This window comes from Octopus sinensis, linkage group LG14, assembly GCF_006345805.1.
Source record: "Octopus sinensis linkage group LG14, ASM634580v1, whole genome shotgun sequence".
Lineage (NCBI taxonomy): Eukaryota > Metazoa > Mollusca > Cephalopoda > Octopoda > Octopodidae > Octopus > Octopus sinensis.
Genome location: NC_043010.1, coordinates 3,925,545 through 3,942,573, shown reverse-complemented (window position 1 = coordinate 3,942,573; position 17,029 = coordinate 3,925,545). Strand labels below are relative to the sequence as shown.

The window sequence follows — 17,029 nt, the reverse complement described above, 5'->3', positions numbered from 1 at the left end:
AAAGAATATGATCCTCTAACCTAAAGGCCTCATGAAGTATCTTATGGTCATATAACGTTTTATCTATGACTATTGATCAATATTTATATCAATATTGTAACTATTTTCTAAAAAAGTTTCTTATCTAAACCGCTTTCTTTTTGTTTTCTCTCAAAAGACAAAAATTCATAGTCCATAAATGTCATTATAATTTTTGCTATTACAATTTACTTTGTTTTTTGAATTTTATTTTTATTTTTGCATTCAACGAAATCTGAACTTAAGATTAATTGACTCAGTTTTATGTTGATTTTATATGAAAAATGATAACAATAATAATAACTATAACTTTACAACATGATTATTTCTATATAACAATTATTCAAAATAAATTGTCAATGTTATTGTTTACTGTCAACAAAATAGGATGAAGTAAGTAATTATAATTAAGAGAGCACATGGCCTAGTGGTTAGAGCAGCAGACTCGCGGTCGAGCGATCACGGATTCGAATCTCAGACCGGACAATGTGTGTGTTTATGAGTGAAACAACTAAGCTTCACGCGGTTCCAGCAGAAGGTAATGGCGAACTTCTGCTGACTCTTTGCGTCCAACCCGTGCTAGCGCAGAAAACGGACGTTAAACGATGATGATGATAATGAGAGCATTTCATACTGTCTATTTGCCACAAAGTTTATATTCAATATAATTCGGGTTGCAATATAATCTGTTGAATATTTTATTGACTATCATACAACACTAAGAGAATTAGCCTGTTTGTTAATTCCTGAGCACGCTTAACTCAGTCACCAAATATTGGTTACATTGACTGGTTTTAGAAATCTAGTAAGGCTAACTAACATGAAGAATATACGTTTTGTGCATTCTAAGCTAAAACTGCTCAACTATGTAAAATATACACACTTATACATACATCTATATAAATATTTGTTTGTGTGTGTGTGTGTGAGTGCTTTTATATGTGTATTATAATATTTACATATTAGATAAATGTAAAATATTATATAATATATATACACTATATAGTGTAGAAGAGCGTAGGTTCGAAACATAAAAGACTTTTTTCTATTCCTGAGCGTTATACTAATACATCTGTTTGTTTTGTACACCCCGTCTTCGACTTTTGTTTTTTTCGTAAACTCTCCCTATATATATATATACATACTTACACAAGCATTATATAATATCATATAATGAGTGTGTATGAGTCTGTGTGTGGATGTAACAAAACTGGAGTGTTTGTTCATTGATAATTTAGTTACAATTTTTCCTTCTATAACAGAAATTGTTGATGAAATATGGGTAATTTACAAATATACTGTCCAGTTTTGTTTCATTTTGTTTTTATTTGTACTCAGTGATCTTTCAAACTGTAAAGACCAGTGAAAGGAAACCTGGACTATAACACAAGTTCTCTTTAATTTTCTCTTTTGTTATAGAAGTTTGCGTATCAAGTCCTAAATACTGGTTAGATGTTATGTAATTTAAATTTACATTTCTATATAAGTGTGTGTGTGCATGTGACATAATGATGCATGGATGCAAATACATTTGTAATTGAATGTACAAACAGGAGAAAACTACCCAATACCTGCAGTTGAATTTATATATTCAAAACTGGTAATTCATGCTGTTGTCACTCTGTGCCCCTCACCAATGGAAATTTGTTCACAGAGTGGAATGCACATAAATAAGCAAGAACCTCAGAGTAACAACAAAGCCAATCTTTATCACCACCACCACCACCACCACCACCATCCCATCAACATTTAACACCCAAGTTTCATCTTGACACAAGTTAGATGTTTTAACAGAATCTGACAATCCCAAACACTACACCATGTTCCAATGCTTTCTTCGGCAAGACTTCTATGACTTGATGTTCTCTCCCAGCCACTGGGTACTATTTTTCATGGTACCACCACTAATGAGGTCACCATGCAACCTACAAGATTAAGATCTCTTTTGATAGAATGGGGCTACAGTAGAGAGGAAGGCAACCTTATGCTGCTAGATGAGGAGGTGTTGAAGTGTAAGAAAAGGGACCAGAACAGATTTCATGCAGTAGAGGAGCTACTCAAATTATAGAATAGAGGGTAAGTGTGAAAGGGATGGAGCTGGAAAAAGATAAAATTAGTGGTGATGAAGTGTCAAGATGTATCCTCTAAATATTAGGTGAGCAGAAGTGAGTAGGGACAGGAGAATGTAGATGGGTAGAAGCTGCAAGAGTATATGGGAGAGCAAGAGATGATTCATCATTATCATTATCATCATCAACATTTACTGTTCATTTTGGTGGTGTCAACAGCAAAAAGGTGCTGGGAATAATGAGCAAACAGTGACAAAAGCAAACACGACAAAGATAGTTGGTATGAATATAAATATACAAACAAAATAAAGGTCGTACAGCTCTGAAACAGCATTAGGACAAGGCATGTGTATAAGTAATGTGATGGAAAATGATGTTCTATAGGAATGGAAAGGAAAGCATAGAGATGAGAAGATTAAAAGAAAGATAGAATGAAAGTTGTGTGTGTATGTGTGTGCATATATATATATATATATATATATATATATATATATATAAATTTATGTAAATATGGATAAGATCGATATTAAATACCGATCCTATCAGGTGGCCAGCATGGGAATAAAAACCTTTCACTTTCAAAGGTAATAATCATTTAAAATTATAATTTAGGGTATCTAAGAGATATCACCACGCTTGAAATAGCAGTTAAAACTTGACTCTAAAACCACATTAAATGTTCATACAGCACCAGGAGAGAAAATAAACTAGCAAGTAATTTTTTGGTAGTTTATTTTGTTTCTTTGTTTTCTCTCCCGGTGATGTATGAACATTTAATGTGGCTTTAGAGTCAAGTTTTGACTGCTATTTCCAGCATGGTGGTATCTCTTAGATGCCCTAAATTATAATTTTATATATATAAATAATCAGTGTATGACTTATTTTTATACAAGCTTTCATACCTATACAAATTTATATAAGATAATTCGAAAGTAAAGTATGACAAAAAGACATTAGAAATCTTTGGAAATAATTCCAGTTAAAGGGACGAACTTACATCCATCCAATAAAATAATATGTATATTTATATATATTTATATATATATATATAAATATATATCAGATTGTATCACTCAAAAGTATTCCATTAAAAAATGGAGGGTTATGCAGCTATTTTTGCCTGTCTTAATGCTTAAAGGCACAGAACTTCTAATATCCATACCATGCCACTAAAACTAATGAGGGAGCCTCTTCAATATCATTTGACCTGCTAGAAATAGTAGCCATAAATCCATTAAATCATGTATTACCATCTTAAAATATAAGGAGACATTGGTCATTGTAATCCAATATATATACAAGAATAGTGAAATGGACACAGCTGGAATGCCTTTAAATCTTATATATGCATGTTCCAGGCTGATTTGGAACTAAATATAAACCAGTCACTCTTTTATACAGGGAATGGTTGGATATATAATAAAATTACCTCTACCTTAAATTTACAATCTTAACATGTTTGCTCCTCTTACAATAATAAATTCCAACATCTATTAACTTTTTTAGTCTTTCAGGTGTTTATTTCATAGGCTTCTCTGTATCTCTATAAGTTGAGGTGTTCATTCACAGTAAGCCTACATAAAATACTACTAAATATACAGCACATTCACTGATTGCATTGTGTATCTGTTATTGAACACAAACCTACATTTTTCTATATATCAAACACAGTCACCGTCTTGTTGTTTGAGGCTATAAAAGTATTCCTCAGCCATAGTTTTGTTCAAGAAGGGTTACTGAATAGAGTACTTTTCATCATGTTTAGAGAATAGAATAAAATACTTCTTATCTCATCATGCTTAGTAAAATAGCTAGAAGTCTAGAAAGCATATATAATTGGCAAGAATGGTTGTAGTTTCAGCATGAATATTCTAAATATGGTGTAAGCAGGATGGAATGTGAGAAGATTGCATGTCAGATGGTGAAGACAAATCATGATATCAATAAAAAAAAGAAATATATATATATATCTGTGTAAAGTTAATAAGGTTGGTTCTAGCATTGTGACAATAAAAACAGAAAACATTAGAAGTGTTCCTGAGAGGATGCACAGCCTGAATTATCAGTGGAAAGAAACTAATCTATATTGATCTGATTAAAGGGACAGCCGTATAGATCACAACAATATATACATGCATGACTATCAATAGAGTGTAAGCTGAGAAACATGTCATGCTTTCTGAGATTCTTAGAGAGAGAAAAAAACCCATTAATCTCAGATAACACAATGCCTTTACTTAAAACAAGAGACCACTAACAAAATATCCCTTCATTATTTTATACCATATATATATATATATATATATATATAAAACTTGTTTTTCTTTTTTTTTTTTTCTGTATGAGAGACAATCTGTTTCAACATGCTCAAATCTGAAAATCTTTTTTGAAAAAAGCTAAGCATTGGTGAAAGGCATCTTATGATTAGTTAGTCTATGTATTATAGCGCTAAACTGAAGACCAAAGTCAACATCTCAGATTAATTCAGTATTTATTAAGCACCCACCGTATCACTGGCCTTAGCTTTATGAATACAAAAACTTGAAGCTTTATTACAAGGAGCTCAGAGCAAATGAACATAGAAATTCATTCTCAAGCTTGTTACTGAAAGAAGAGATTTGCAGAGAAAATTAAATACCTAATTACACGGGTTGATGATAATCAAAAGAATATGAGCAGAATAATAGCCTTTAAAAAAATATGATCAAGAAAATGATCTTGCTTAACTACATAAAAAAATAATCATACTTGAATGCTCTAACAGAAAACAATGGATCATATATAAACATTATTTTGTAGACAAGTTCTATATATTCTTTGCCAAGTGCTCAAAATAAGTAATGCAACAAACTCAACTTTTACTCTCTTTCTTTCTCTCTCTCTCTCTCTCTTTCTTTCTTCTCTCTCTCTCACTCTCTCTCTCTCTCTCTCTCCTCTCTCTCTCTTTCTCTTTGTGAAAAAAGTAGTAAAACTCTGAAATGGTAGATATATTTTAATGCATAAATGGGTAGACAAATACACTTGGGAAAACTTTTTAAAAAAATTTAAGTGCTAACCATAATATTAGATTGTTGGTCATAGAAATAAGATGGACTCACTTAAACAACGATAAAAAAATATTGACAAAATGATAAAATTAATATAATATGCAGAGCTTCATCCTTAATCCATATTATTACTAAGATATAATTACAGACATAACTGAATGGTTAGAATAGGATGGTTTCAAGTCCAGTCTCACTGTGTAGTATCTAGGGCAGAATCTTCTATTATAGTCACCAGTCAGCCAATACCTTGTCATAGAATTGGTAGAAAGAAACTGCATGGAAGTTCATAATTTTTACAGATATGTGTGGATGTGTTAGCATTCTACAGCTTTGCTTGTTACCTTTTGTGTGAAGTGGTTTGAAATTTAGAAATAATTCACAGTTGATATATATCACATGACTCACTGCTCAGCATTTTTGAAAATCAGTGAAATAAAAAGATCCCTTACTTGAAAAAAGAAGGGAAAGATTGGCTAGAGGAAAGCCATTTGGCCATAAAATGTTTCTTCACACATTTCTTTCCAATCCATTCTAGCATGAGATCAAAAAACGGATATTAAATGAATGAAAGAATAAATGAATAATAATGATTTCAATGCAAAAATTACTCTATGTATCTATGTGACGGTGCTGTGATAATAATAATAGTATAAACAGCAATAGAGAAATATGAGTATGGAACATTTGTAACAACATATTATATCTTTAACTTATTTCAGTCATTGGATAATAGCAATGTGAGGGCACCCCTTGAATTGTTTAGTCAAACTAAGCCCCAGGACTTATATTCTGTTTTTCCCGTTTTGAAGTCTGGTACTAATGCTGAACCACTAAGTTAGAGGAATGTAAATAAGCCAACAACAGTTGTCATGCAGTTGGGTAGGAGAGACAAACACAGACACATATCCATATGATAGGCTGCCATGCAGTTTCTGCCTATGGAATTCACTTGCAAGTCATTGGCTGGTCTGGGACTATAGGAGAGGACACTTGTTCAAAGTGCCATGTTGTGGGACTAAACTCCAAACTACATCATTGCAAACTGGTCTTCTTCACCACCCAGGGGGAAGGATTGTTTGCTATTCACAGGTGCAAAGTGATATTTTCTGTAGCCTCGTCTGGCCCCCGTGCCGGTGGCACGTAAATTGCAACATCCGTCCGTGGCCGTTTGCCAGCTCCGTCTGGCACCTGTGCGGGTGGCACGTAAAAAGCACCCACTACACTCACGGAGTGGTTGGCATTAGGAAGGGCATCCAGCCATAGAAACACTGCCAGATCAGACTGAGCCTGATGCAGCCTTCTGGCTTCACAGACCCCAGTTGAACCGTCCAACCCATGCTAGCATGGAAAGCGGACGCTAAATGATGATGATGATGATTCACAACCATAATGAATTACTGGATAACTTTTTGCTTCGTTGCTTTATCTTTACCAATTAACTTTATATAAAATTCCTTCAAGTTTGTAATGCTTGTGAGGAACAGAGCAGGCCACAAGCTACATATAGTATTTGACATATTTCAGCTGAAATACTTTTGATAAAATGATGACTGAAAGAGTGTGTGTGTGGGAGAGAGAGAGAGAGTACATGTGCGCATGTAGAAATTATGGTAAAATTCAATTTTTTTTTATAGACTTTTAGTCTGGCGCCTTCGTTAAACTGCCACTTTTCCTGTATGTGGCCAAGAAAATAAGTGATGTTGGGTAAGCTTCAGTTACTGTTAAAGATTCATTAAAGGCTTGTTGCTCATTCCAGGTGATGGAGAAAATAGTAGCTTGATGTATACACACATTCATGTGCTGCCGTCAGTTAGTGCACTGCAGAACTAGACTGGGAACTTTTTGATACCACCTCTCACTTTGATACCATACTCTCACTTAGAAGTTTAGTTTGAAACAAACTTTGATAGGTTTTCCTGGAAGTACTTAACCTGTGCTCTGAGAATTTGTTTATTGATTAGAAAGGTTAGATTTTATTTTCAAAGAATTCAAATTTAAATGATTAACACCAATGTAAATTTTATGAAAAGCTGTAGAAAACTGAGAGACTCAGCGAAATCTTTTTATTTGTACTTGAAAGGCATTTTGATTGAAATTTGATTGAATTATGAAAATCTATGTTGATCCAATTTTTTGTAAAACAAACATTTCTAAAATTGCTGGTTTAAGCCATGTAAAGCTATATTTTCTACTCTTCAATAAGTAGAAAGAATTGATTTGCTCTGAGGAAAGTATAAAGTTCAATACTTGACCAGTGTCCTTTGCCAGGCAGTGATCAGTTTCTACTGAAATGTACAGCCTTTCCTTTTGTATGCATCCCACCACCACCACCTCCACCAAATCTTCAGGGACCATAAGGAACCCAGTTGAGAACCACTGCTTTACAGCAAACCAATTTATTCGATTTTTGAACAAGCTATATTCATTAAGTAACAGTGCAGACCACTGCTGTTAAACATTTAATTACTTACTTCTATATTCATTACTTCGACTGGGATTAGTTAATAACGTTAGAGAAAGTATTTAGCAAATGAGTAAACGAAGAATTTGGAAGAAAACTTTTTAAAACTTTCAAATATCTTGTTTACTTCTCTTTCTTTCATTCTGTTTCTTTTTGTCAAGAGACAAAATATTTTATTCACTAATACCTATTTCTTTATAACCCACAAGAGGCTAAAGACAGAGAGGACAAACAAGGACAGACATAGGTATTAAGTCGATTACATCGACCCCAGTGCATAACTGGTACTTAATTTATCGACCCGAAAGGATGAAAGGCAAAGTCGACCTCGGCGGAATTTGAACTCACAACGTAACGACAAACGAAATACCACTAAGCATTTCGCCCAGTGTGCTAACGTTTCTGCCAGCTCGCCACCTTGCAGCACACAATGGGGTTTATGTTTTTTATTGATATAAATATAATACTTTAGTAGTTAAAATTGAAGTTGTGAACTGTATGAAATGATGGAAGTTTATAACTTATCATTATTAGATTAATGTTTAATGACAACAAAGATGAAAAATAACAACAAATTTGATTTCCTTAAAAACTAATTTTCACCCAACAAAAGTAGAAAACTTACACATTTAAATACAAACCATTTGACTTAAAATTAGTTATTTACTGAACAATAAAAGATTTCCAGCGCAGAAGAATTATGCATATGTAAAATTCTAACAACATTAAAATTTGTCTAAAGATTTGGTAGTTCTATAAATTTCAATCTTACTTTTGATATTCCTTAGATATTTGATGGATCTTGTTATATAAAATTATACATAAGGTTAGATTTTATTCTATCGAGACCGATAGAATAAGTACTGGGCTTACAAAAAAGAATAAGTCCCAGGGTCGAGTTGCTCGATTAAAGGCGGTGCTCCAGCATGGCCGCAGTCAACTGACTGAAACAAGTAAAAGAGTAAAAGAGTATATACTTTTAAAAACTGTAAAATACTGAGTATAAGTCATTAACATCTACGTAGAGAAAACCTAAGAACATTGACAGCATTATTAATCAACATAATCTTGATTAGAATATCAATAATAATGTTACTGATCTTAATACTTTAAGAACCAACAACTCATTATGGTTTGATATTCTGAAACTGAAACATAACAATAAGAATTATTTCATCCAGAACACTAAATATCTACCAACAGCATCAAATATATACTGGGGTCAGACAAAATAATGCAAACACCTTAAAATTTCAAACAAATAAATTTTAATATGGGGTAGGACTGCCTTTGGCAGATATTACAGCTTGAATTCAATTAGGTATGGACTCATACAAAGTTTGAATTGTTTCCAAAGGAATTTTTGTCCATTCTTCAGGTAAAACAGTCTCCAGTTCTTGTAGTGATGATGGTAGAGGATATCAACTCATTACTTGCTTTTCTAAAATGTACCATAAATGTTCAATAATATTGAGATCTGGGGACTGTGGTGGCCAGATAAGATGTTCAACTTCACTAGAATGTTCCTCATGCCATTCAGTAACAAATTTAACTGTGTTAATTGGTGCATTATCATCCTGAAAGATTGCGTTTCCCTCCAAACAGTTCTGTAACCATAAGATGAACTTGATTAGATAAAATGCTTAAATAGTCTTGACTATTAATTCTGCCATGAAGGGAAACCATTGGGCTGGCGGATTTCCAAGATATAGCCCCCTAGATCATTACAGATCCTCCTCTATGTTTAACAGTTGGAAGAAGGCAGACTGGATCAAATGCTTCTTTTGGCTGTCTCTATATGTATACTCAGCCAGTGGTCGGAAATAGGGTAAAGGTTGACTCATTCGAGAAAATAATATTCTTCCATTGCTCTAGGGATGAATTCTGTAGGTTTTTACTCCACTGTAAATGCTTTGCAACATTTATTTTTGAGAGTAGCAGTTTTCTGATCGCAGCCCTCCCATGAAATCTGGCTTTGTGCAACTCCAGGCAAACAATTTTTGTGGAAACTGGGTTCTCGAGGTGGTCATTAAGCTCTGCAGTAATTTTGGGAGCTGTACTTTTGTGATCCTTTCTAACAATTCTGAAAGTTTTGGTTTTCTTCCGGAGTTTTGTTTCAACAAGGAGGTTTTTTTTTCCCTCTTTCTCAAAGGCTGTCATTACTTTCAAGACTGTACTTTTAGATACACCAAACATTTTGGCTGTTTTCATAATGCTAATGCCGGCCATACGAGCACCAACAACTTGACCTCTTTGAAAGTCCAATAGATCTGTCATTTTAATGAATTTTAATAACCTCTTTCTGATGATATCTGAAAAGAAACAGCAATTTTAGCAAAACCTATTGAGCAACACTAATAATAAATCAGAAAAACATAAAACAAACAAGCCTTTTGACGGTTTTATAGATATTCCAAAATTATGATGCTATGATGCCAGGTGTTTCCTTTATTTTTGTCCAACCCCTGTATATAGAGAGAGCGGGGTGCAGGCAGACAGACAAATAGACAGACAGACAGACAGATAGATAGATAGCTGTGATACTTTTAAATCTAAAGATTTGTTGAGTTTCTGAGTTTGTGGCAATAATGAAAATAAACAAGTTACTTATTTTCTAATCTGTTAGAAATGGCTCTTCTGATGACGATGAATTTTGTGTGTTTTCCTTTTAAAACCTCCTAATCAAAAGTTATAAAAATGTTTTATACTATCTAGTTGAAATATTTGGTTATATAAATTGGTATTTAAAAAAAATAATATTCAGGATTAATAAATGTAGTAATGAAAATTAATTATGAGAATGAATTTGTGAGACATTTTTCATTTCAACTTTATGACAAAATTTCATAATCAAAAAGGAAAATTTTGTTAAAAATTACTTCATGCTTCAAGCAATATATGCACATAGCTATTAAATAGTATTTCAAAATTTCAAGGTTAGGTTTGCCATTGCTGCAGTTGGAAAATAAATAATTAAATAGATTTTCTTTCTAAAAACACTTTATACTCAAATCAAATTATGAAATAAATTTATTATGTATGTTATTACACTACTATTCAATCTGTTTGCCAATTCAATTCAGATAGCAAATTAAAAGTATTAGAGGAGAGCAAAACAACCCATTTGAATAAAAATTTGCTGTCAATAATAAATAATCTCAAAAAATAGTAGTGATTAGTCATAAAATAAATATTTGCTTTTTGTCCATCTATTGTTTTATAATTGCTATAAAATATCTGAAAAAACTTTTTTCATGACAAGGAAAAGAAGGTTAGCCATTAGAAGCCATTTAAAAGATTTGTTAGAAATAGAAAATTAATTGTATTCTCTAATTGCAATACTTTATGCCTTCAGGTAACTGTTTTGTAAGGATGTATTAATAATTAAGTATGAGTGAAAGCAAAAATAATATTTTTTCTTATTTGATTAGTGACATATAAAAACTATATTTTCATTATTAATGAGCGCAATAGAAATTGTTTAGTTAGGGTGTCATCATTGTGTATATCTTAAAATGTAAAAAAAAAAAATGATACATTCATTACAACTTTTGTTCTAAGTGTAAAATTAACATAAAATTTAGCTCACATTTTTGAAAGAAAAAAAATACAAATTTCTTTCTAATGGTAAAATTGAATGAAAAGACTCCTGTTAATAAACAATAACATATATTTCAAAAAGTATTTAAAGAAATAAAAATAAACAAGGAAGCTTAATGCAAATACCCTCTGGAATTATTTGCTTTCTGACTTTCATTGAAAATCTTTCAAAACACTAAGTGAAAAATAAAAAGATAGTGAATATGGTAAATATTATTTCTTTGTGTTCTTAATAAACATATATTTTAGAGAATTAGTTTAACTTGCTTATATTACTAAAGATTTACTTTCATACTGAAGTAGGGAGAAAGTTAATAATTTGCACATCTTCCAACTTAAAATTTTTTTTGACAGTTACAAAATACATACTATACTATTAGTATTATTTATAGGCAATTTATTATACCTAAAGTTGCCTTCAATATTAATTTGAAGAAATGAATCTTTTAGTCAAATTTTTGTTTGGTATATGTGTAACTAAAATTGAAGATACTACAAAATTAATTACAAACAATCTGTTTCATTCTGGACAACATGAGGCATAATTATATTTTATGTAATTCTAAAACTCAATATCTGTCCTGCTTCCTTGATGCCACTCAGCCATTCCTATTAATGTTTTTTCTTCTTCATTGTATTGCCTTGCTATGTCATTCTACCAACTATAATTCTTATTAATGTTTACAATTACCCGTCTTAAGAAGAAAAAAAAAAAGCCCTCAAATCTTGAAGATGACAATCAATCTCAGGAAGAAGCTAATCTAAAAACTCTTTGACAAATGCCGGAAGGAACACACTCTAGAATTAGTGAATTCATCATCTCAAGTACTTGAAGTATGGTAAATATCTCAGAATTATATCATTCCTTGTAGAGTGGTGTGATGGTATGATCAGTATACTGGACTGATCATGTCCCCCTAACTGATGTTGAAAATAATATTCCGATATTTAAAAGAAAACAAACTATCAAACAAAATACATTAACACTACTCATGAAGACATAAGAAGGGAGAATGAAGATGATCAACACAATGATAAAGATGCATATCAACGAAGCAGAGATAGCCATTGTCTTACGAGGACATGCAACATTCAAATGATTAGTTGTTAATGTCCTTAAAAGACTAATATGAAATATTAGCATAATAAACATTAAGCAAAGTTTAAGTTGAATAAACAGAGAAGTGAAGTGAAGTTAGTGGTGATCAATTTAACTCCCTCATCCACTAAAATACGTTAATCTCTCTAGTATCATCAAGCAGTACTGCAACAGAAGTTAAGTATTAGAATCTATATTACATTATCTGAAGCATTTGTCTTCTTCACATTTTACATCAATCAGGGAGATATAATTAGCTCTTTAGTTTCCAGGATTTCTATTGAATTGTCTAGAGGAGAAGGACAGAAACCAAAAGTTCATTATCACCTCTGGAGTTCAAGAAGTTCTGTGGGAGGTTAGCATTCAGATTGTTACACACACAAGGAAGTTCTAGAGAGAAAAGTCAAGATGTTTAATAGGAGGACAAGAAAATGACAGATAAAGGTATTTAAGTGGGTGGAAATTAAGGTAAGTAAGATAAGAAGAGTAGTAGGTAACAGTTCAGTGGTATATACTGGGGAACAGATTATGATAGTTTGCCAGTCAAACTGCAGTTTTTCTATAGATACTTTCCAATACTGATTCGTATTGTTACAGGTGTAGATTTTGAACTAAAAGGTATGTCATATACCAATCAACATAGAAGTGAAATATTAATATTTTGCTATATAAATAAACTTTAGAGATCTACACTGGATTTCATTTGTATGTGGTTTAATGGATAATTGTGAGACAGCTAAATTAAAGCATATTAGATTAGCATAGTTTTCTTAAGGTATCTCTTTGGAAATCCACATGTTTCTGGGTTCAGTCCCACTGCGTGGTACCTTGGGCAAGTGTCTTCTACTATAGCCTCGGGCCGACCAAAGTCTTGTGAGTAGATTTGGTAGTTGGAAACTGAAAGAAGCCTGTCGTATATATGTGTGTGTGTGTGTGTATGTTTGTGTGTGTCTCACCAACATCACTTGACAACTGATGCTGGTGTGTTTATGTCCCTGCAACTTAGCAGTTTGGCAAAAGAGACTGATAGAATAAATACTAGGCTTACAAAGAATAAGTCCTGGGGTGGATTTCCTCAACTAAAGGCGGTGCTCCAGCATGGCCTCAGTCACATGACTGAAACAAGTAAAAGAGTAAAAGAGTAAATCCTAATCAAAATTCTTTACAGATATTAAAAACATCTTCTTTTCTTCCAAGGGATCACTTGTATAAATAGAAAACAAGCATGACAAACTTGTTTTGGCAATAGCTTTTTATGACTTAAGTTCAAATTCCACCAACGTCAACTTTCCTTTTCATCCTTTCAGGGTCAATAGAATAAAGTACCAGTAAAGTTCTAGAGTCAACTTAATCAGGTGTATGCAACTGTTAGAAATCAATATTTTATAAACTATTACCATTTATTAATTTCTTCAATATCATGGAAATGTTTAAGTTAAAGAGAATTTTAGCTGTGCAAGAATTCTTATTCCTAACCCTTTCATTACACTAAGTAATATTTCAGCATGACAATTAATATTTTAAAATTGAAATTTATACTACTCAGAAATTGTATGACAATCAGAATTGCTTATTGCTGACTTATGCTCTGGGCATACATTCATCAAATTGCTTGTTAATGACCTCCATGCTTAAAGGGTTAAAGAAAGTCGGGTTTGATATGATTTTAGTCAGATTTCAGTAAATAGTTTTGTGCAGCTGTTAGTATGACCAGTGTTGAAATTAGTACCAAAATTTTAAATATAATCTTGAAGAATTTCAGAAGCTATTTTCTATACATACAGCATACCAAGAGATATTTATAGGCTTTTATTTTTATTTTGCACCTACTTCAAAATTAAGAACAATCTTAAAAGTTTGAGAAATGCTGCAAAAACATCATTGCAGTGCATAAAGCATTTTTAGGAGTATTTAAAAGAAAACGAAAACTGATTTATTTTTCATTGTTGTTATTGAATATAAATAAACTTATTAGAACAATGACTCACTCAGGGCTCTGGGGTAAATTTTCTTTATACAAAGACATGAACCTGAGAGAATTATTTTGAATCATGTCTTATCATCTGTTTTATCAATTATGATATGCAAATTTTAGAGAGAGAGAAATGACCAGGCAATAGGAAATCAGACTAGAGGCTTTTGAATATCTAATTCAATCCTTCATCTTTCTCAGTTTAACTGCATTCTCTAATTGCAAAATTTTATGCCTTTAGGTAACTGACTTTTAAGGAACTAAAAATAATTAAGCTCGAGTGAAAAAAAAGTAATATCTTTTGACTTTTCTCCTCTGAAGTTTGATCAAATAAGAGCTAGTAAGGTACTAGCTATTGTTTTATGCAGCAAAACACACACACACACATACACACACAAGTACTTGCAACTACAAAAAGAAAAGTGACATTGTTCCAAGTAAAAGAAAAATCAATATATATATATATATATATATGTATATATATACATATATATATATATATATATATATATATATATATATAATATATATATATATATATATATATATAGAGAGAGAGAGAGAGAGAGATAGAGAGAGAGAGAGAGACATAGATAGATAGATAGATAGATAGATAGATAGATAGATAGATAGATAGATAGATAGATAGATAGATAGAGATAGATAGATAGATAGATAGATAGATAGATAGATAGATAGATAGATAGATAGATAGATAGATAGATAGATAGATAGATAGATAGATAGATAGATATAGATACAGATGTATAATATGTAAATCTTAGTCAGGTACAAAATTTTTTAAACAATAGGATATTTAGCTGGACTTTTTTTTATCTAGTATATTCATCTAAATTTTTCTGAATCAAAGCTAAGTATTGAAATATACCAGTAATATATTGAAAGCAATTCAATTAAATATAATTAAGCCCTTTCTCTTTTCTCCCCAACACACACACTTGCAAGAAGAAAAAAAAAAGGAAGAAGAAAAAGGAAGAAAGACAGGGTTTACACCTAGTTCAGAAATCACAATAAGATGTATTTGCTATTTTTACCTAAATATTTTATGAACGTAACCCACTTGCTTATAACTAAGGTAATCAATCACTTTGCTTTAAAGAACAGACACTAAGAAGTAAATTTTAGAGAAACAAAACAGTTTCATTTTTTTCTATTTTACAATATTGGAAAGAAGAGAGAAATAAAAGATTTTCTCTCTGTTTTGTTATGGTAAAATATTGGCATGTTTTCATGAGGCATGGTTACAATACTGAAATAGCTTGGATATAAACTGAATGTGAGTGGGGAACTATATGGTACATCGTTTCAATAAATCTAATAGGAATAAAGTTTTGACATTGAATTTTTCACCAAATGTTGCTGTAAAGGAAGCAATATGTTACCGTAATGATATTTTAACATCAAGTATCAAACCAGAAGCTGAAACTGAAAAGGTGAAGCCAAACTATTATCTTTGGCAACACTACATAAAGATTTCCCAGTTTTGGAGGATCTGTAAAATTTGGCTGAGATATGTTTGGAAAGTAATCAGAATACATAATAGCTACTTTAATGTAATAAGATCTTTTGGATGTCTTTTCTGTTGCATATATATTATATATTATATATTCTGGGGGGTTTTTTCTACCGAGAGATGAATATTTTATAAAATTATCAGAAAATTAACATGATAAAAAGCCAATATTCTCTTATATCTTATATTTTCATTTTGTTTTAATACATCAATATATTTTGTTCTTCTAATACTGTCTATGGTAATATCAAATAATGAGGGGTAAAAAAAGAGTATTTGACAAAAATAGAAACTGTGAAACACAACAAGGTCATATTATTATCTAGAGAAATGACATTGTTTCTTACAATTATTTCAGATCAAATTACATACATTTCACTTTAAGATACTCTCACATTTCTTAATTTGACATTTTAATGCCTATAATGTTTATTATCAAGTGATTTCTTTATTTAATTCATTTTATTACATTCATTTTAAAACTTATATGGTTTCAACATTTTAAGTGAGATCACTTGAACTTCATCTGTTAAATTAAATTATTGAAATTTTATTGAAAAAAAATAAAAGAAAAAGAAAAAATGTATTTCAAAATGTTGATGGCTTCCAATTTCATAAGCTGAGGAAATGATTTTCTTGATTTGATTCAAAACAAGAAATTTTTGTAAACATTCTCATAAAGTTATTTCCCTTGTTAATTAATAAGTTTTGCTAAATTCATGATATAAGTAACCTTCCTTTCCTTGCAAGTTGTAACTTCATATTAACAGTCAGGGTTTAGAAAGAGATAGATAGATAGAGAGAGAGAGAGAGAGAGAGAGAGAGAGAGAGAGAGAGAGAGAGAGTTAGAGAGAGAGAAAGAGAGAGAGAGGGAGAGTTAGAGAGAGAGAGAGTGTGTGTGCAGCACATGTGTGTGTGTGTGCAGTGCAGGATAGTGTGCATTGATATGTAAAATTGCATGTGTCCATATGTGTAAAATTTAACATGTATTTTGTTCCTGGTACCAACTTAGTTCTTTACCTTGAATAGAAAGTATCTTCAAAAACACAAATTATCACTATAAATGAGATATTTAGCTTTTAATTATGTTTGGTTTTGGGCAACTTTAAAACTTTTCTTTTTCTACTAAGGCTAGAAATATTAATTCAATTCTTATATTTAAACACTTTCACTTTTTCCACTACCTCTATTGAAAAATAAAATAAGTGTCTTTTGATAGCAAAAGAAAA

The 17,029-nt window shown here is 31.5% G+C and overlaps 1 protein-coding gene across 4 annotated transcripts in view; it reads left to right on the top strand.

The window, feature by feature from the left end:
* The first annotated feature begins 6,813 nt into the window (after nucleotides 1–6,813).
* LOC115218950 (protocadherin gamma-B6) overlaps nucleotides 6,814–17,029 on the top strand; it is a 49,970-nt gene continuing 39,754 nt past the window's right edge. The window contains exon 1 of one of the 4 annotated variants that reach the window (XR_005001989.1): nucleotides 6,814–6,838. The gene's annotated coding sequence lies outside the window, so the exon portion shown is untranslated. The remainder of the gene's footprint in view (nucleotides 6,839–17,029) is intronic. The other 3 variants (XR_005001990.1, XM_036509252.1, XR_005001988.1) reach the window with 3 other exon arrangements.